The sequence below is a fragment of the Staurois parvus genome, unplaced genomic scaffold, assembly GCF_062004578.1.
Source record: "Staurois parvus isolate SC_StPar_1 unplaced genomic scaffold, SC_StPar_1.0 ptg000013l, whole genome shotgun sequence".
In the NCBI taxonomy this organism is placed as follows: Eukaryota; Metazoa; Chordata; class Amphibia; order Anura; family Ranidae; genus Staurois; species Staurois parvus.
Genome location: NW_028317809.1, coordinates 13,485,001 through 13,506,375, shown reverse-complemented (window position 1 = coordinate 13,506,375; position 21,375 = coordinate 13,485,001). Strand labels below are relative to the sequence as shown.

General features: G+C 43.5%; 1 protein-coding gene across 1 annotated transcript in view; it reads left to right on the top strand.

The window, feature by feature from the left end:
* Positions 1–21,375, top strand: part of TMEM150C (transmembrane protein 150C) — a 466,224-nt gene that overhangs the window by 152,207 nt on the left and 292,642 nt on the right. The gene's annotated exons all lie outside the window — the stretch shown is intronic.

Genomic DNA, 21,375 nt, shown 5'->3' with positions numbered 1-21,375 from the left:
ATTAGCCTCTTAGTTGCATCAAAGGGAACTCTTAAGGTGTCAGCATACCAAGACATTTTGGAAAATTTCATGCTCCCAACTTTGTGGGAATAGTTTGGGGATGGCCCCTCCCTGTTCCAACATGGCTGCACACCAGTGCACAAAGCAAGGTCCAAAAAGACATGGATGAGCGAGTTTGGGATGGAGGAACTTGGCTGGACTGCACAGAGTTCTGACCTCAACCTGATAGAACACCTTTGGGATGAATTAGAGTGGAGACTGTGAGCCAGACCTTCTCGTCCGACATCAGTGCCTGACCTCACAAATGCACTTCTGGAAGAATGGTCAAACATTCCTGTAGCAGTTGTGCACACAGGGATGGACGTGGTCATCCATCTTGCTAAGGATCCTCCATCTTGTATCTCTCCCCCTGCAATTCCCCCCTCCCTCTCTGTTGAGTGACACGTGGTCCCTGTGTCTGGGTACAGAAGTGCACAGGCAATCAGGCACAGCGGGACAGCTTCATGGGTATAAATCCCAAATTAGCTGGTACCCGGGTGTCTGTTAGCTTCTCAATCTGAGAGAATCGTAAAACCATAAACCAGTCCTTAACTGGGCTTCAAATACATTCCAGCTAGCTGTAAAACAGACAACACATTTAAAACTCACTTTTCATATAATTTTATATCTGGACATGGGAAATAAATACATAAAAACCAAGCATATATTCAGATAGCTCTGTTTAATGTGAGTTGTCTGATATCTTACACCCCCTAGTTGAAGTCTACAGGAGAGCACAAAGCCATATAGTTCTAGCTGAAATAGTGAACTATGCTATGTTTGATATCTAGACGTTCAGCAGATGATTCTGCATATTAATATACCCGTGGAGAGAATGTTACATGTACCTAGGGAAGAGTCCCCCACCTACAACACCCCACAAATGAGGCGATTGGTTCTCTGCTGTAAGGAGACACCCTGCTGAGTTCCTAGAAAAAGGCTGTTATGCTTGGAGCAGTAAGTTGAAGAATTCTCTCCTTTTAACATCAGGAACCAACTTGGGAGATGGTATCCTTTGCTCTGAAACTTGATCTGCTTAAACCAAGGCTGACGGCAAGTATCTACCTCTCTAAACTTCTTTCTGTTATCTCTTTGCTGTGTTAGTGCTCTCTGTATTTATATATATATATATTGGCTACATCTTTTTCCGTAAATATTGATATTGCACCCTTTTGACCTTTTTAGTAATAAATCCTATTATCTGAAAAGTGTTGAACTGTTTCTAAAACTCTTTAATGCAAACTAAGAATCCCTGTCTCTGAAGAGCGCTACTGTGTGTTTTAAAACCTCTATATATCTCTACCTGCGGTGACAGTGGTATACAGACGATTATTCAAACATCATAGTGTTATTGCTAATATTTGCGAGTTTCCTCCTTTTCTCTACAAAAAGGCGGTGGTGGCAGTGTGAAGGGTTAATTGCGTAATTAACCTGACCCAGTAACAATCACTCTCAGGCTGCAGGTACATAGATTGTGGTCCATTAGCTGGAAAATCTTTGTACAGGGTGCAGCTGAGTGTGGCATTGTTACGCACGTGACAGCGCAGTTTTAGAATGGCTAGTCCTTCGGTCACGAGTTGGTGAGAAGGGCTAGGGTCTGATGCCGCGATTGTCACAATTCCCATAGACACACTCCTAAACCTTGTGGACAGCCTTCCCAGAAGAGTTGAGGCTGTTATAGCTGCAAAGGGTGGCCAACTCAATTCTATTATTATTATACAGGATTTGAACCCCACGGACTAAGACTGGGATGCCATTAAAGTTCATGTGCGTGTAAAGGCAATATACCGTATTTTTCGCCGTATAAGACGCACCTGACCATAAGACGCACCTAGGTTTTAGAGGCAGAAAACAGGAAAAAAAAATTCTGAACTAATGGACTGCAGATACAGTACAGGAGATGACCAGAGACTGCGGACAGCACAGGGATGACCAGAGACTGCGGACAGCACAGGGATGACCAGAGACTGTGGACAGCACAGGGATGACCAGAGACTGCGGACAGCACAGGGATGACCAGAGACTGCGGACAGCACAGATGACTGCTGACCTTTGGGGAGGTGGGGAGCGGGTACCTGAATTTGACAGGTACCCGCTCTTACTTCCGCAGAGTTTTTGTTTGATCTTACCTGTTCCTCGATCCAGCTGCGTGCTGTCTTCCCGGCTTCTGTAATGGCGCTCGAGCGAGAAGTACTTGCGCTTTGTGATTGGTCCGGCGGCTTCTGGGATCTGTCATGTGTCCCAGGTACCGCCTTACCATTCACAAAAAGCACCGCTTCTTGCGCATGCGCACTTGGCACCCGGCTGTCATGCCCAGTGCCCACACTACAGAAGCCGAGAAGACAGCACGCCGCTGGATAGAGGAACAGGTAAGGTCCCGCTGCAGAGCTGAGCGGCCGGCCCCGTATTCTGACACGGCCGCGGTGGAAATACCGGACCGGCCGCTCCATATTTGCTCCATAAGACGCACTGACATTTCCCCCCCAGTTTTGGGGAAGAAAAAGTGCGTCTTATACGGCGAAAAATACGGTAGTGTATATAATGTAGTCTGTCACTAGCATTAACACAGCAGTTTGCTTTTTCTAAGCCCCCCATCCCTGTAATATAGTTTTATTACCTGTTGATCCTGCCAATAAGTCTGTTATTTTTATTTCTTTTACCACACCAAGCCGTCAAGCAAAAGGGGAATTTAGAGGGTTGGGATAAACCATTTAATGCTGGCAAGTGCTTACAGTGGTTTGCTTTTAATCATTTATGTACAGCCTCTATACTGAAAGGAAAAACAATTTCTGTAACTGCTTAGAACATGTTAGCTGGGTTAGATATTTGATATGCTGGCAAGAGGAGAAAGAAAAGACTTGTTGACTTATCAGTTCCCTCCATGCCACCGGCGCCGCAATGGGGCATGCAGAAAATTATGGAAATGTATACTCTGACATAAATAGATATAAGTACCCTAAGTTGAATAACTATGACCTTAGAAGAAAAAGGTCCCTTTAACCCCCCTGGCGGTATTCCCAAGTGTAGCTCGGGGTTAACTTTCAGTCCCAGAAGCGGTAACCCCGAGCTACACCCGGGATTACACTGCAGCGTTACTCTGGGATCCCTCGAGCACCTGCCTTGTCCTGCGGTCCCACAATGTCCCCCCTGCAGCGTCCATGGCCATGTCCTCCAGCCGATTCTGGCATCCGTCTTCCAGGTTCCATTCCCTGCGAGCGTCGGGACGTATGGGGATGGAACCGGCAGGAATTTAAAAATATGTAAAAATTGGACATTCATTCAATACACTAAAATCTGATAGTATTACATTACTGTATCAAAGCATTTCACATACATTTTGTCCCTAGTGCTTTGTCCTGTGCCCTGCCTGCATTTTTACTGTTCTTTCTGCCTGGAAACTGAGAAACCTCCATGGTGTCCAAGAAGCGTCCTTTTAGGTCAAAAGCGGATTTAGACCAGCTAGAGCACAGCGATAGTAAATTAGAACCACTTGCAAAATTGAGTGATGATTCCTGGCGAAATTCGTCATCAGACACTGAAAACGATTTTGTGACTGAGCTTAGGGATGTGCGAAATTTGTGTTCTATTTCAAATTTCAGTGTTTTTGGTTTGATTACATTGTTGAATTAAATTTATTATTATTATATTATTATTTTTTTAGGATTTTTAATTATATTATAATTTATGATTTCGTGTTTCAAATTTTATCATACCCTAGACTCTTGTTCGGACAGATTTCAGTGAGTTATTTCTAAGAATTACAGGCCTACAATAAAAAAACAACATATTTCCATTGAAAACAATGTACTGCTTTGAGCACAGAAATACTGACATAATCAAACTGCTAGGGAGGTTAACTAGAGATTGCAACTTGAGTCCTGCAATGTTTAAAGTTCCTGATATGGTGGCATCGATGTATTCTGCTAGCAATGGTTGGGCCCATAAACAGCAGTGAATACTGGTAATTCAATTAAGTTAAACAGATAAGCCTTGGTACTGCTCAAAGCAAAGATCCCCTGATACTGAGGTGTAAAGGTGTCTGCATGCAGTGCCTCTAGAGTGATGACTGAAAGACGTCAGGCATCTGCCCGCTCACCAATCCTATGGATAGCATGGCCTCCTAGGAACAAGAGTTATGGATAGCATGGCCTCCTAGGAACAAGAGTTCTTGCACAGGCTCTTGGCTGTTAGCAGAGATGTGCAGAGTTACTGCCTAACAACCTGTCGGTGTGGTGAGCAGAGACATCTGTGTGAAGACTGGACAGTGACAGTCGTGATACAGAGAAGCTGATGCAATCTTGGTGTGGCAATTGACATCACTGATGTACTGAACTGATGTGCAGAGTCCCACAGCAGTAGGCCAGCAATCTGTCTCTGGAGGAGAATGGCAGTTCTTCTGCACCAAAAGAAAGCCAGTCCCTTGCTGTAGAATATGTCTGCTTTCCCAGCATCCTTCTCATTCGCCAACTCTCTGGTAGTTGTAGTTTAATCAGCACTCAGGAATACAGGATGTATTGGCTAAAGGACTACAGGTTCCAAGATCCTCTGCTGTCAGAAAAACTGAATCCACTCTGCTAACAGGAAGTGATGTAGCAGTCCCAGTACTGGGCACTAGGGGGAAAAGGATTAATCATAGTCTTATCTGTAAATGTCCCTGAATGGCATAATGACATAGCTAGAACCTAGCTACAAAATATTAAAAGAAGCCAGATGGAAAATTTTCAGTGGAATAGTGGTTGCACCCAACCAGATGATGCTGCTGTTTGGGTATTCTGATTATTGAATACAATAGGGACAGTAGTGCTTGACAATGTATGGGCAGCTTAACTGTTGTTGATGATGGCACCAAAGGCAGAAGTGGAGCTGCTTGCCTTCTGAAAGCCCAAGATGAATTTTATTGTTGTTATCCGGTACAAGTAATCCACTTGCTTGTCATATTCTTGCATTCTGTTCTGTTCAGTAAATGTTCAGGAAGCAGGTTTTCTTTACTGCATACAACTAGTCTGAGAACATAACACATACAATTTGTTTTCAGGGTTGTCAAAAACTGTATGCTCTCCATTAAAATAGTAAATAAATACCTAGTCCTCTTCACAGTAAAGGATGGATGCCCTCATTCCAGGTTCCCTATGGACTAGATTGTAGCATCTCTTCTGTCAGCTAGCACACCATTCAAATTCTCCAGACAATATTATATATCACCTATAATGAAAATCTAGAAAGATGAAGTTGTGCATGAAGGTCATGCTTAATGCTGTGAACATATAAGCGAAATGGAAGAAGAATGTACATTTAGGAATGGAAGGTACAAAACAAGGGTAAGTGTAAAATTGGGAGCACTGATGTAGAGAGCAGGGGTCAAGGAAAGTGAACATTGGATAAAGTACAGTAAGATGTACTTATTATCTTAATATTAACAGTATACTATGCCTATTATATTTTCAGTTTACCTGTTTGAATATTTATTGCTAACTCCGTAAGTCTTCCATGTGTTCCTGGAATATTGTTGCAACACTTTGCATTTTATGGTCTACACAGAAATATGCATCGTATAGGACCTAAGAGGTAAAAAGAAGTGGGTTACTAAAATGTATATGCCATTCATGTGTACACCCTGTTTGTCCTGTTTATTAGTCTGTTTCCACCACATTTCAAATATATCAAACTTGTGTACAGGGAAAATTATGAATATTGTACGTTCAAGAAAAAAACCCTTTGTTTGGTAATACATTTGGTATAAATGCTACGATGAGCCAGAACAATCCTGAGATTTTAGGAGTAGGGACAATGCTGCAGAGAGCCCCAATATCCACAACAGGGTTCACCTTAAGGACTGCTATTGGCTAATATGGTGATTGTCAAGGGTTCCTCTCTTTTGCCAATTGTCCCATACTCAGATGCCCTACATATTGTCCCACCTAGCAAATAAGAGCATACAAGTTGTCACAACAGTTAGCAACTATTTGCACATCACCATGGCTATTTGTAATAGCTTTCCCTAATAGGAATGAGGTGCGAATAAAATACGAAATATTTTCATGCAATCTCTTAATTCTATTCTAGGAATATTTCTAACACTATGATGGGAGAAGCTACAGACACTGGTGGAGCTTGAGGGGTCTCAATGGTGACCCCGCCCATGCTCCAGGGGGCTTGTGTGGCCTCCTTGTCATATTAGGTTTTACACCAGGCATCACTAAATGGCAGACAGAGTGGGTCACTGTTCCATTGAGACCGCTGCGGTCCCACCAGTTAGCAACCGGTTTTTCCCCCAGCCTCCAACGCTGTCATTATCACAGCAGAGTGGAAAGCTGGAGGCAGTACAGTTCTGCATGGAGAGCAGGAGCTGATGGAATTCACCTTTCAAATTAACCAGACAATGATTGGTTGCTAGGATGCAGGGCGTTCCTAGCAACCAATGAACAAGTAAGGTGGGTAGTATGGCGCGTCGGTGGACGATGCTGTGGAAGTATGGCAGGTGATAATGGATAGTGTGTAGAAAGACCGGTACTGAGCAGCACTTCTAAAGAGTGGAGACAAACTCTGTGCAGAAGAAGGTGAAACAGGAAGGCTCTTCTAAGTGCAGTATTCCTGGTCAACTTTAATAAATGCGGTTAAAAACACTTACAATGTAGTAGTACAAACAGACTCTAATGTAATATGTCAGTAGCAGGGCTCTGTCCTCTGAGCGATGGAGCCGCTGTAGCTGCTGGCTGGCACAGCGGCTCCATCGCTCAGAGGACAGAGCCCTGTTGACCTAGAATACTGCACTTAGAAGCGCCTTCCTGTTTCACCTTCTTCTAGCAACCAATCAGCAGCTTGTTAATATGAAAAGTTAATTCTTTCCAGAGCTGTCCTACTTACAGCTCTCTGCTCTGGTGTGTCTTTGAAGCAGCTCTCTGGGGGGGCTGTGGTGTGAAGTGGGGAAGAGCTGCAGAGGGGTTTTAAGTGGGGTGCAGAGTTGCAGGGGTCTGTGATGTGTGGTGGGGGTAGAGTTGTGGGGGGCTATGATCTGAAGTGGGGGCAAAGCTCCAAGGGGGTTCAGAACACTGCTATGAAGGGGAGATTGTGATATGCAGGGGGACTGAAGATGTAAGAATGGGATTGCGATATAAGAGGAGGGGGGCTGTGGTGTGAAGGACCTAAGTCATTGCACAAACATGCAATAATGACCTCTGCTAGAAGAAAATTTTAGCGATCAGACCGCTGTGAATTTTAATTCAGTAGCCCTAATTTACGCTGTGTCACTTTGGAAAAGCACTTGCCGCGTCACCCTGTGTAGGTGTGTAGGCACTTCAGTAAACTTAAAGGGCCCAAGCTGGCCAGATAGGGGCCACCCCAGGCCTGTCCTGGGCCCCCTGACTTTCCGGTTTAACCTACACAGAGTGACGGAGGACCCCAGGTCAACTTTTGCTCTGAAGCTCACAAGTTTCAAGCTATGCCTCTGAGTACAGTATGTATTAGTATGACTTTGAATGACAGCAAATATGGAAAATGAATAATGCTAGCAGGATAACGGTGATGAAGCCAACCAAAAAAAGCAAATCCAACTATAACTGCATCTGACTATAAAGACAGCATTACAATGTACATCTGTATAAATGATTTATATCCAGTAATAATGGTTCTATTCATGGTGAAGTATTTTGCAATGCACCTCTTATTCATGTCAGAAAGATAACTCGTGTACAAGCCAAGAATATCCTGAGCAGACAAGCAAAGAGATACAATAAGAAACTTGCTAAGGTATATTGATAAAAGAAGACTCAGATTTAAAAAACTGGAGATAGGTATATGTAATTCTTAAAGAAATTTCCAAGAAAAATGAGAATCCTCTATTTTATAATTGAGCTCCTTTGTGCAGTAACATGGAGCAGTTCCCACCTCCCGCGAGTCCCTGTAGATAATTAGGGGACCTCTACACATGGTCTGGGATCCAGCCAATAAAATACAGTACTTGTCATACAATGAAATCTGTCATCTTAGATCTGCCCTGGAAAACATCCCCCAGGATGGATAAATGTGCCTTCCCACTAGGGAAAGTGCGAGAAAACTGCAGAAAATGCATGTTTTGTGCACACTGCGTTGTAGGTGTCAGTTCAGGGTTTTATTTAGGTATCATACATCACTACGTCCAGATGAATGATGGCTCTCTTTTGTACAAGCTCTGCCTCTGCTGGTATGTGCTTTTGAAAGCAGTATGGGGTCTGTTCTATGTGAAGAATTAAAACCGTGAGATGGATTCCTGCGTCTGGAACTATTAAGAGCTTTAGGACTCCTCTCAACATTCCCTGATCTCCTTCTAGCTACGGTTTTCTTGCTAAATCTAGTCACAAATGGCCAGAGGAGGAAAATAAAACTGACAAATGTTTGTTTTTGGCATTGTCCCTTTTAGTTTTGCTATCCTATCCAATGATTGCCATATGGTAAAGACATTCCTGCTTCTGCCCTTTGGCCTTGCCCTGTTTATTTAAAGCCAAACTCCAAGTAGGTATTAAATGACAATATTAAATGTAATTGTTTATTGCTTTGAAAATAATTAAATGTATTTTACATGTAACTAACACAAGTACCTGAATCCATCTTAATAATAGCTTCCAATTGTTCCCTGTATAGCAGCTATCAGACTGAGAAGGGGAGGGCCAGCAGAAGGGGCTAATCTGGCTCTTCCGCATGCAAATGTACTGAAAAGCATAATGCAGACAGCTTCAGAGGGTAGAGCGAGTACAGTTAAAGACTTATCAGTGTTGCTGCTTCTGCACGGGCCAATGAGCAGGCTGCAAGAAATGGCAACACTGGGTTTTTTTTTTTCTTTTTAATTGAGAAGGTGGTGTCACCCTATTGGCTGTCTAACTGTAAATGGTGTATACATCACAAAAGGTTCTGGACAGTTACAAAACCTGACAGATAAGACTTATGTAAATTTAGCTGTTTGCCTTGGAGTTCAACACTTTCTCGTTGGCATTGTTCTAGATAGATTATTTTCTATTAGTCCTCATGCACACTGGACGTTTTAAAAACTCTGGTAGCATTAACTGTATAAAGTCGTGTTAAAAACGCAAGTTTTTCCACAGCTTTTAGCGTTTTTGCATTAGCTTTCAGCCAAGTGTTTCCAAGTTTACACAATATACTGAAGCACAGTGAAGAACCAAAACCGTCAAGACCACAATATATAGTGCATTCACCAGATCATGACCACTGCTGATGTTAACATCAAGTAGAGAATCCAGGAGCTCCAGAGAAGAATACCACCACAGCGCTGTGTTCTTCTTTGGAGCTCCGTGTTTTCAAGTTTGCGTTTTTTAGCATTTTTACAGAGAAAAAAAATTGCGCCAAAAAAGTCCAAAAACGCCAGTTTGCTGTGCTTTACCGCATTTTATCACGTTTTTCCATGTTTACCAGCGTTAGAGCGTTTTAACAGTTAAAAATAGGGTCTCTATTTGTTGCACTGGAAACCAATTATAAAGTTTTACCACGATGGTATTTGGTCCCAGCGAGAATTGCAAAGTATACTCCTAACTACTCACCCAATTGTTTTAGAGGCTGTACAGACCTAGGAACGCATTTCCACATATGGTGGGATTGTCCAGTCACTCAAGCTTTCTGGATTGAAATCTTCCATATATTATCCACACTCAGCGCCACCAAGTTACAACCCAACCCAGCCACAGCCCTACTCAATCAACGCCCTCCTGGTATTACCAATTCAGAATTCAAACTTCTTCTGCAAGTCACTACGGCGGCCAAGCAGATCATAGCGAAATCCTGGAAATCCCCCACCTTAAACATCACAGCGGTTAAATCTAGAATAACGCAAGCTATGATACACGCAAAGGTGGAAGCCACGATTCTTGATATGATCCCTAAATTCTTAAATGTTTGGAGCCCCTGGGTAGAATGTTTTCTCCCACCTAATTTTGACGAATCCCTTCTTCTTCCTTGATTCTCGTACAGAGCACCTTGGACTATGCTATCGGCCCACCCTACGTGGTGCCTGCCTGTTACCATGTTCCTCCTTACCGCTCATGGAGTCATTGCTGTTACCCTTTCTCTCCCCCTTATCCTCACCTACCCCCTCTTCGACCCTCCTCTAAAGCCCCTTAATCTTTCACAACGTTCCAGTGAGTCATTATCCTAACTGATCGAAATTATGAATCCATCGTTGACAACCCCCAATCATTTGCTATCATTAGAAACCTTGCATTGTTTTTGCGATATATTTTTCCATTCTCACCATAAGGACACTGCCATTGTGTTACCTATTCCCAACGTTATGTTATCAGTACAATTTCTGATGTATATTTGATGATGTCTCTCTGCCCTTGTTACATTGGTTTTACTGTTAATAAAAAAGTTTGAACAAGAAAAAATAGGGTCTCTATTTTCAGAAAATATATAATGTTTGGGGGTTTTATGTAATCTTTGGGCCTAAAATGATTTTTTATCGATAAAGACGATGCTCTTTTCCGTGATCTCGACCTTCAATCCCTACTGGAATCTTCCCGCGACACATTGAATGCGACCATTACGGAACTGGAGGTGGTGCAGGTCATTAGGTCCGTCCGCCCTTTAAAAAACTTGTTGGATTTTCTGGCCATTATTACTGCAAGTTTTCTCCTTTATTGGTCCCTCACTTAACCGCTTATTTCAAAGCTCTGTGAGAGGGCAGTAAACCATACTCTGACTCGCTTCGTGCTCATATCACTATGAACCCAAAATCGGAGACGGAGGCCCATGAACCTCAAGCCATTCGCCCAATTTCTTTGTTGAACGAAGACATGAAACTCTTAGGCAAAATCTTGAGTTCCTGTATCAACAGATATCTACGCATTCTAATACACAGGGACGAGGTCGGTTTTGTTGCGGGCTGACAAGCAGCAGATAATGTTCGAGAGGTGGTACACCTCATCTCTCTCATGAATCTCCGCAACATCCCTGGGTTCCTCTTCTCGTTAGACATCTTCAAAGCATTCAACACCCTCTCCTGGGACTACCTGTGCTATGTGCTACGTCGCTGGGGCTTCGCAAATTCCTTTTTATCTTGGCTATTAGCTCTGTACTCTACCCCGAAGGCTTCGGTCCGTTATGCGGGCTTATCCTCTAATTCCTTTACTATTGCTCGGGGAACTCATCAGTGGTGTCCTCTTTCCCTGGCTCTTTTCATATTGGCTCTAGAACCGCTGGCGATAGCTCTCCGTGCAGATTCTAATATCACGAGGATCCCTTACGCCAGGACCTCTTATAAGGTCAATTTATTTGCAGACAATGCCCTATTGACTTTGACTAACCCGATCACTACGCTCCCCAATCTTCACTCCCTGCTCTTCAAATTTGCGGATATCTCAGGTCTCAAAATCAACCCACACAAATCGACAGCCCTGAATGTCTCTCTCCCGGACTCCATGGTTCCCCTCATTCAATCTTCCTTTCCATATCACTGGGCATCCTCTTCTCTAACCTATCTTGAGGTGCAGTTAATCTCATCTTATTACTCTCTCTTTGCTACTAATTACTATCCCCTCTTACAGTACGTATGGTAACTTCTCCTTTGAATTGCCAGCTGAACGGAAAAAACTGAACAAATTCCCCATCCATGCATTCTAGGTGGATGCGGAAATCCTACTTGGCTATTGTACCCTACTATGCTATTGTATTCTAACAGCAGGAACTCCCCCACTGTCAGAATACACCGATGAGTGCTGTAGCCGATTTTCCAACAACCCCATTCAAGAGCAGTTGGTTATTAGATTGTGTCCTTTCCAACGGAAATGGCCTAGATGGATCAGAATTTGTCCATTCCCAGCTGAACTGGCCGAAATTTGATCCATCTATGGCCAGCCTAAAGCTGGCTATACACAGCTTGAATTTTCTGCTGAATCAACTGAAAATTGAGGCATGGGAGGCACTGTCAACACCACCAGGCTCAGCAAAAGTTCATTTTAGGCCTCATACACAAAGGACATTTTGAAAACGCTTTAATTTCCTGGAAACAGCGTTTTTGCAGAAAACAAAAGCCTGAGGCTTGTAAAAGTGTCTAATGCTTTTCTAAACGTTAAGGCACGTTTACAGGCATCAGGTGCTTGGCGTTAATTCATTTAAATGGCCAGAATAATACTTTTTTCTAGCCATTGAAATTAATTAATGCTCAAGCGATAAACGCACCTAGCATTAATACACGTTTAGATGTGTTTACAAGGGTCAAGCATTTTTTCTGCCAAAATGCTGCCGCTCCTGGACGCGCTGGCAGTTGGTGTTTTTTTCCTCCCTTTAAACTCTCCTGGCATTAAACGCTGCTAAGACTGCTTTCACACTGATCCGTTTTCCTTCTGCTTTTGCTTTAAAAAAAGCGGAAGAAAAACGTGTGACCATGTAATCCTATGGAACTCTTCACACTGATCTCTTGTGGTTCAGTTGCATTTAGTAAAATTCTGCTGCATTTTTTATGTGGATTTGGTGCGGTGAAAACGCTGCAAAAACACATCAAAAATGTATCAAATACACACCTGCGTTGCATTTTTGATGTGGTTTTTGAGTCACATGTACTGTGTAAAACACGCCAGAAATACAGTAAAAACGCAGCAAAAACACATATGTGTTTTTAGCACGTTTTTGCTACGGATCAGTGTGAAAGTAACCTAAAAGTCTATGTGTGCACAGACACATAGCATAACATGGAGGGGCATTTGGAAGCAGGGAAAAATAACCGCCTGATGCCCCAAAAATGTCATGTGTGCATGAGACCGAAATATAGGCTGATCTGAGTAAAATATTTTTAGCCAGACAGTGACTGAAGGATGGGATTCCTTTGAAACATGGTAGAAGTGAGACTGGTTGAACAGATGTGCCGCCCAATAAGCTGCGTGAGTTTTTTTCAGGCAGACCTGCCAGCAGTACTGCAAAAAAGCTCTGTCTTATAGCCGGGGTATAGACAAAAAGCAATAGTGCTCCTTCAACTGGGAGCTTAAAGTGACACAAATTAAAACTTGGTTTAAGGTTTTGGATAGAGTGGGGAGGGATTAGAACACCTGACAGTTTTAACTGATGTCCATGCTCCCATTAGGGAGCTTCACCCTCACTATTTGTCCCATTTACCATTATCCTTTAAAGCAAAAAAAAAAAAATTAAATTTTGGGTTGACACCAAAACAGTAATAGAGGGGAAATATTCCTATGGGGACTCTAGTTCTGGTGACCCTGGTGACACCTGAGATTGGCTCACTTTGGAAGGATTTTCTCTCGATTCCTGTGTTGGCTATGTGGCGAGAAATGAAGGGAAATCTCCCTAATGGGACACAGATGGCAAAAAAACTAACAGGGGTTACAACCCTCCATTATTCTATCCAAAATGAAAAAGAACATTTTCTCTTTAGTTCTACTTTGACACTTTGTCTGCATACTTTTTTACTGCCCATGGAAGCTATACATGCTTGAATGAGGACAGAGACATTGAGCTGTTATTAAAGCTGGAGATTGATCTCACAGTACTGCAACCTGTAAACTGCATGCAGATCTCCACACATGTGAGTAAATATCCACCATTCTGCAATGTTGTATTTTTCAATCAGCCATTGGCACAAGTTGCCAATACACTTGGATACAATCCTATGTTTATATTATTGTGAAAATGTATCCCACTGTATGTAGGACTAGTGGTGTCAGTGTGACTAATAGAAACATCCCCTTTGATAATTATTTAGTCCAGGGTTTCTCATCCAGGATTCCGTGGAACCCTAGTTCTGCAAGAAGCCCCCAGGGCTTCTGCCACGATCTACCCATCAATCGCAAAAGGCTCATGGTCAAATCCTATCCCCACACTTTCCTTTCTCCCCCCCCCCCCCATCACATGGGATGGACAAGGGAGGAGGGCTAGCTAGGAATAGTACACCAGAACAGGACCCACAGCAGCTTTCCTGAACCGCTCTGTATGAGAAGGAAACTGCCATTGTAATGTGCCCTGCTGTGCCCCTCATGTAATGTGCCCTGCTGTGCCCCTCATGTAATGTGCCCTGCTGTGCCCCTCATGTAATGTGCCCTGCTACGCCCCTCATGTAATGTGCCCTGCTGTGCCTCTCATGTAATGTGCCCTGCTACACCCCTCATGTAATGTGCCCTGCTGTGCCTCTCATGTAATGTGCCCTGTTGTGCCCCTCATGTAATGTGCCCTGTTGTGCCCCATGTATTGAACCCTGTTGTGTCCCCATGTAATGTGCCCTGCAAGGCCCCTCATGTAATGTGCTCTTCTGCCCACCATATAATGTGCCCTGCTGTACCCTCATGTAATGTGCCCTGCTGTGCCCCCATGTAATGTGCCCTGTTGTGTCCTTCATATAATGGGCCCTGCTGTGCACCCATGTAATGTGCCTTGCTGTGCCCTTTGTAATGTGCCCTGCTATGCACCCATGTAATTTGCCTTGCTGTGCCCTTTGTAATGTGCCCTGCTGTGCACCCATGTAATGTGCCTTGCTGTGCCCTTTGTAATGTGCCCTGCTGTGCACCCATGTAATGCACCCATTGCCCTCATGTAATGTTCCCTGATGTGCCCCCATGTAATGTGCCCTCCTGCTCCTCTGTAATGTCTCCCATGTAGTGTGCCATGCCATGTTCCTAGGTAATGTGTCCTGCTGTGCCCTCATGTAATAAGTCTTTAATGTGCTGTGCTGTGCCTTCTGTAATGAATCCTGATGTGCCCCCACTCCATGTGTCCTGCTGCCGCCATGTAATGTGCCTTGCTGTGCCTCCAAGTAATGTGCCCTGCTGTGCCTCCTGTAATGAACCCTGCTGTGTCCCCATGTAATGTGCCCTGCTGTGCCTCTTGTAATGAACCCTGCTGTGCCCCCATTCAATGTGTCCTGCTGCCTCCATGTAATGTGCCTTGCTGTGCCCCCATGTAATGTGCCATGCTGTGCCTCCTGTTATGAACCCTGCTGTGTCCCCATGTAATGTGCCCTGCTGTGCCTCTTGTAATGAACCTGCTGTGCCCCCATTCAATGTGTCCTGCTGCCTCCATGTAATGTGCCTTGCTGTGCCCCCATGTAATGTGTCCTGCTGTGCCTCCTGTTATGAACCCTGCTGTGTCCCCATTCAATGTGTCCTGCTGCCACCATGTAATACGCCTGCTGTGCCCCAACGAAATGTGCCCTGCTGCCCCCTATGTAATGTGCAGTGCTGCAGCCTCTGTAATATCCCTTGCTATGCCCCCATGTAATATACCCTGCTGCCCTAATTTAATGTGCCTTGCTGTGCCCACATGTAATGTTCCCTGCTGTGCGCTTATGTAATATGTCCTGCTACCCTTCATGTAATGTGACCAGCTGTGCCCCCCTGTAATATACCCTTCTTTGCCCCCCCTGTAATATGTCCTGCTGTTCCCTTATATAATACACCCCACTGTGCTCATGTAATGTTCTCTACTGTGCTCCCAAGTATTGTGCCCTGCTGTGCTCCTATGTAATGTGCCCCAAGTAATGTGCCCTGCTGTGACCCCTGTAATGTGCCCTGCTGTGCCCCCATTAAATGTTCTCTGCTGTTCCCCCATTAAATGTGCCCTGCTGCCCAATATAATGTGCTCCCTGTAATGTTCCCTGCTGTGTCCCCATGTAATGTGCCTTGCTACCCCCCTGCTGCCCTGTGTAATGTAATGTAATGTAATATCCTCTACTTTGCCCACATGTAATGTGTCCTGCTGTGCCCCCATAATATGCCTTGCTACCCCTGAGCAGAAAAAAGCAAGCACAAGTTTTTAAAGTGGAACTTTAGGATAAGACATTAAAATGGACAGGCAGGCAGGATTTTTAATTCAGAAAAGACATCCACCCCTGCATAATGAGCTGTGTATGTGCAGCTCACAGGGGCGGACTGACAACTCATGGGGCCCCCGGGCAATAGGGGATCATGGGGCCCCTGTGTCCTTGCCCAAACTCAAAAAAGCCTATGAAAAAGGTACCAGGGGCATCTCATGGGCCCCCTACTGATCCCGGGCCCTCGGGCAGTGCAGAGTTTCCAAATGGTCAGTCCGTCCCTGGCAGCTCACTGTACAAATTTGGTATCTGACTTACATCATCCCTGCCCAGTCAATGGCAGTGGCTGGCGATCGAGACCTGGAAGCCAGCAGCCCAAAGATGTCAGTGGCAGGGAGGACTATAGCCAAAGGTATCGGTGACACCTACTGGCGGCAGAGAAAACCACAGCTCCACTGAGTTTAGGAAATTCAAACAAACAAGCAGACTATAAATCAGCCTGGGCTGACTACCACCCAACAAGACTAAATATAGATTTAGTATACAATGGTTACATATGTAATATAAGGACAAACCTGAGCAATTCATTCAATTTGTATCAAATTGGGCAGGCCCATGCACTATGTAGTTAACAGTAGATCTAAAGGAGATTGTACAATCAGATTGTATAGCAAATGGTCAGCCTAACACTACCCTCTCCCCTTTTTAAAGTGAAACTTTAATTTAAAAAAAACTAAATTCGTAAGCAGGAAAGTTTTTTTTTTAATGCAAAAGAGAAATACTGTTTCTTTTGCATTAAAGTTTTTTTCCTGCCTGTCTGCACTGTACTTGAATGGGCATCCCTACCCACGACAAATGTGCCAAAGTAGCTCCTTAGCCCTTTTTTTCACAGTAAGCTTGGTGCATTTTTGAGATGTGTTTTTCGGTGCATTTTTCGTTATGCAACAAAATTACGTTACTGCTACCTGTGTTTGGGGTGCCATTAGAGTGTTACCCACAAGAGTAAAATCAGTCTGCATATGCAGTAAAGTATGCTTGTTATACTCACTGTGGAACCTAAGGGGTTAATCCTCTGCATTGTGTAAAAACGCTGTTTGATCCTGACTTCTCTGATCCTCCCCTTCTTCCAGGGTCCCCCTCTTATCGCCTGATAAGACATATCATGTGGAGTCACGCTGCACATGCTCAGTTTAGTGTGTATTGCTAGAGAGGGTTTGTTTTTTTCTTGGGAGAGTACATGTGATCAGTACAGGGCTGATCAGCACTGTCTAGGCAGAGGTCAGGGGTTCTGCATCCTCCTAGAGCAAAATGAAACCTCCTCCTACAAGCTGTAACCAGTGCTCTGCTGAACACTGATAGAAGTCACACGACTGCTCTAAGCCTGGATTCACACTGATGCGGTATGGAATTCACACCGTTTTCTGTGCGAATTCTGCACCGCATCATAATGGCACCCCGTTCATGCAAACTTCTGTGGGTGTGTATGTTAACAACACCCTGAAATTAGTTTGCAAAACGCGGTGCGATGTGCAGAATCAGATCGGTTCCTGAATACCCATGCGATATGATTCTAGTGCGGACAAAAAAAAGGTCCTGCAGCTTTTGGGTGCAGAGGCGGTGCAATTTGAGCCATACAGAATGTATGGCTCAAATCGCACCTCACAGAATTCGCATGTGATTTGCACAGGAATGCGGTGTGGCTCCTGTGCGAATCACGTGATATACTGCACCGTACAAGTCTGAACCCAGGCTAACTGCTGATGAGAAAAGGTATTTAGCAGTTTATATTTACTAATATAATTACATTTCCATGTTATGTGTACTGTTGAAGACCAGATATAGTGAATGCAGGGCCCTGGGTTTAGTAACACTACAAGCGTGATTTAGCGTGTTTTTTTTTAGTGTTTCCCACTAAAGTGTTAATAGGGTCGTAGCCTCCCTGGCGGTATTCCCAAGTGTAGCTCGGGGTAAAGTTTCAGTACCACAAGCGTTAACCCCGAGCTACACTTGAGATTACCCTGCAGCGTTGCTCCGTGATCCCTCGATCACTTACCTTGTCCTGCGCTCCCGCGATGTCCCTCCTGCAGTGTCCCCGGCAATGTCCTCCGGCGGACACCAGCATCATCTGGGTTCCGTCCCCTGCGAGTGTCGGGACGTACGGGGGACGGAACGGCGGGAAATTTGAAAATGACAAAAAGTGACATTCACTCAATACACTAAAATCACATAGTAAAACATTACTGTATCAAAGCATTTCACATACATTTTATCCCTACTGCTTTGTCCTGTGCCCTGCCTGCATTTTTACTGTTCTATCTGCCTGGAAACTGAGAAACGTCCATGGCGTCCAAAAAGCGTCCCTTTAGGTCAAAAGCGGTTTTAGACCAGCTAGAGAACAGCGATAGTAAATTAGAACCACTTGCAGAACTGAGTGATAATGATTCGTGGGGAAATTCATCATCAGACACTGAAAACAATTTTGCGGCTTTGCTCAGTGATGTGCGAACTTGGCGCTATATTTCAAATTTCATTGTTTTTGGTTTGATTATATTATTGAATTAAATTTATTATTATTATATTATTATTTTTTATGATTATTTATTAAATTATAATTTATGATTTCGTGTTTCAAATTGTAACATACCCGGGATGTTTACTAGACTCTTGTTCGGACAGATTTCAGTGAGTTATTCCTAAAAAATTACATGCCTACAAACAAAAAAATACATATTTCCATGCAAAAAAATGTACTGCTTTGAGCACAGAAATATGGACATAATCAGACCACTAGGGAGGTTAAAATAAGTTGAGAAATATCAGAATTACTGGCCAGATCACCAGGTGAAAATAAAGAAGAATTCACACTTGGTAAACTGCAATGTAATTAATTTTTGTTTTTAGGTTTATTACTGCTTTGCCGCATTATAAGCAAATATTATCTAAATACAAGAAGCATGTATATTCTTACTTAGCCATAAAAAACATACAAAGAAGAAAAAGGGACTTTTTAAGCACCAAAACTACAAAAAAGAAAAAAAGATCTTATAGAAAAAATACTTTCACTTTGGGGATATATAGCCTAATCATCGCCATCCAGATGAAAATTATGTTTTATGTATTGTGTCAATGTTTTTTCATTGATGTACTATGTTCAATAAATTTGTATTTTTTATATAAGATCTTTTTTTCTTTTTGAAGTTTTGGGGCTTAAAAAGTCCCTTTTTCTTCTCTGTATGATTTTTATGGCTCTGCAATTTTGGGCTAAGCACCTTGTATGTTTAACACATTTGACCAGCACTATTTATTTCAGGTACTTATATAGCGCCGTCAATTTATGCAGCGCTTTACATGTATTGTACATTCACATCAGTCCCTAACCCTCAAGGGGTGTACAATCTAAGGTCCCTAACTTACATTCATACATACACATACTAGGGACAATTTAGACAGGATCTAATTAACCTACCAGCATGTCTTTGGAGTGATGGAGTAAACCAGAGTACCTGGAGGAAACCCATGCAGGCACAGGGAGAACATGCAAACTCCAGGCAGGGGGTGCTGTGGCTGGGATTTAAACCAACGATCCTAGTACTGCCAGGCAGAAGTGCTAACCATTTAGCCACTGTGCTGCCCCCATATTTTCATGTATTCTTACTTACATTTGGGGGTCTGTTTATTGGATGAATGTCACAAGAAATCATCAAGGCTGCACACATTTTCCCCATCGTTTCTCTAATGCTGTGACTTCCTGTAATTGGCATCTAGTGGCCAAAGTTTGGTCTATTTTTTGATAGAAGTATTTCAGACAAATATACCACACTTTGGCCAGTAGATGGAGCTGAAGATCATAGGAAGTAATAGTATTCATTTTTATTATTATTATTACAGGTACTTATATAGCACCATCAATTTACACAGTGCTTTTACATACATATATAGTACATTCACATCAGTCCCTAACCCTCAAGGAGTGTACAATCTAAGGTCCCTAACTTACATTCATACATACACATACTAGGGACAATTTAGACAGGAGCCAATTAACCTACCAGCATGTCTTCGGAGTGTGGGAGGAAAAAGCAAACTCCAGACAGGTGGTGCCGTGGTTGGGATTCAAATCGACGACCCTAGTACTGCCAGGCGGAAGTGCTAACCATTACGCCTGTGTGCTGAAAATAGGGTCAAAATTGTGCAGTCTGTACAAATACCTGAGACACTGGTTCAATGAATGTTTTATAAATAGGATCTCTGATGGCTTTAGTGTATTTCTTCCACATCTGTATAGTGTTAACCACTTGCCCTCCAGAGGATTTACCCCCCTTCCTGACCAGGCCATTTTTTGCGATTCGGCGCTGTGTTACTCTAACTGACAATTGCGCGGTCATGCAATGCTGCACTCAAATTGAATTTATGTCCTTTTTTCCCCACACAAATAGAGCTTTCTTTTAATGGTAACTGATCACCTGTGCATTTTTTTTGTGTGCCAATTTTGAAAAAAAAATAAAAAACAATATTTTTTACTTTTTGCTATTAACCACTTGCCTACCGGTCACTTATACCCCCTTCCTGCCCAGGACAATTTTCAGCTTTCAGTGCTGTCACACTTTGAATGACAATTGCACGCTTATGCAATACTGTACCCATATGAAATTTGTATCTTATTTCACACAAATAGAGCTTTTTTGGTGGTTTTTAATCGCCGCTGGGTGTTTTATTTTTTTGTGCTATAAACAAAAAAAGAGCAAAACATTTGAAAGAAAAAGTTTTTCTTTGTTTCTATTATAAAATTTTGTGAACAGGTAATTTTTCTCCTTCACTGATGTGTGTTGATGAGGCTGCACTGATAGGCAGTACTGATGGGCACTGATAGGCAGTACCGATGGGCACTGATAGGCTGCACTGATGGGCACTGATAGGCAGTACCGATGGGCACTGATAGGCTGCACTGATGGGCACTGAAAGGCGGCACTAATAGGCACCACTGATGGGCACTGATAGGTAGTACTGATGGGAACTGATAGGTAGTACTGATGGGCACTGAGAGGTGGCACAGATAGGCAGCACTGATTGGCACTGATATGCAGCACTGATAGGCGACACCGATGAGCTGGCACTGATGAGGCTGCATGGATGAGCTGGCACTGATAGGTGGCACTGATGAGCTGTCATTGATGATGCTGCACTTATATGCAACAGTGATGGGCACTGATAGGTGGCTCTAATGGGCACTGATAGGCAGCACTGATGGGCACTGAGAGGTGGCACTGATAGGTGGCACTGATGAGCTAGCACTGATTAGACGGCACTGATGATGCTCCACATATATGTAACAATGATGGGCACTGATAGGCGGCACTGATGGGCACTAATAGGCGGCACTAATGAGGGGGCACAGACAGGAAGCACTGATGGGCACTGATAGGCAGCACTGATAGGCGGCACTGGTGAGCTGGCACTGATAGGCAGCACTGATGAGCTAGCACTGATTAGGCGGCACTGATGATGCTGCACTTATATGTAACAATAATGGCACTGATAGGCGGCACTGATGAGCTGGCACTGATAGGCGGCACTGATGAGCTAGCACTGATGAGGCGGCA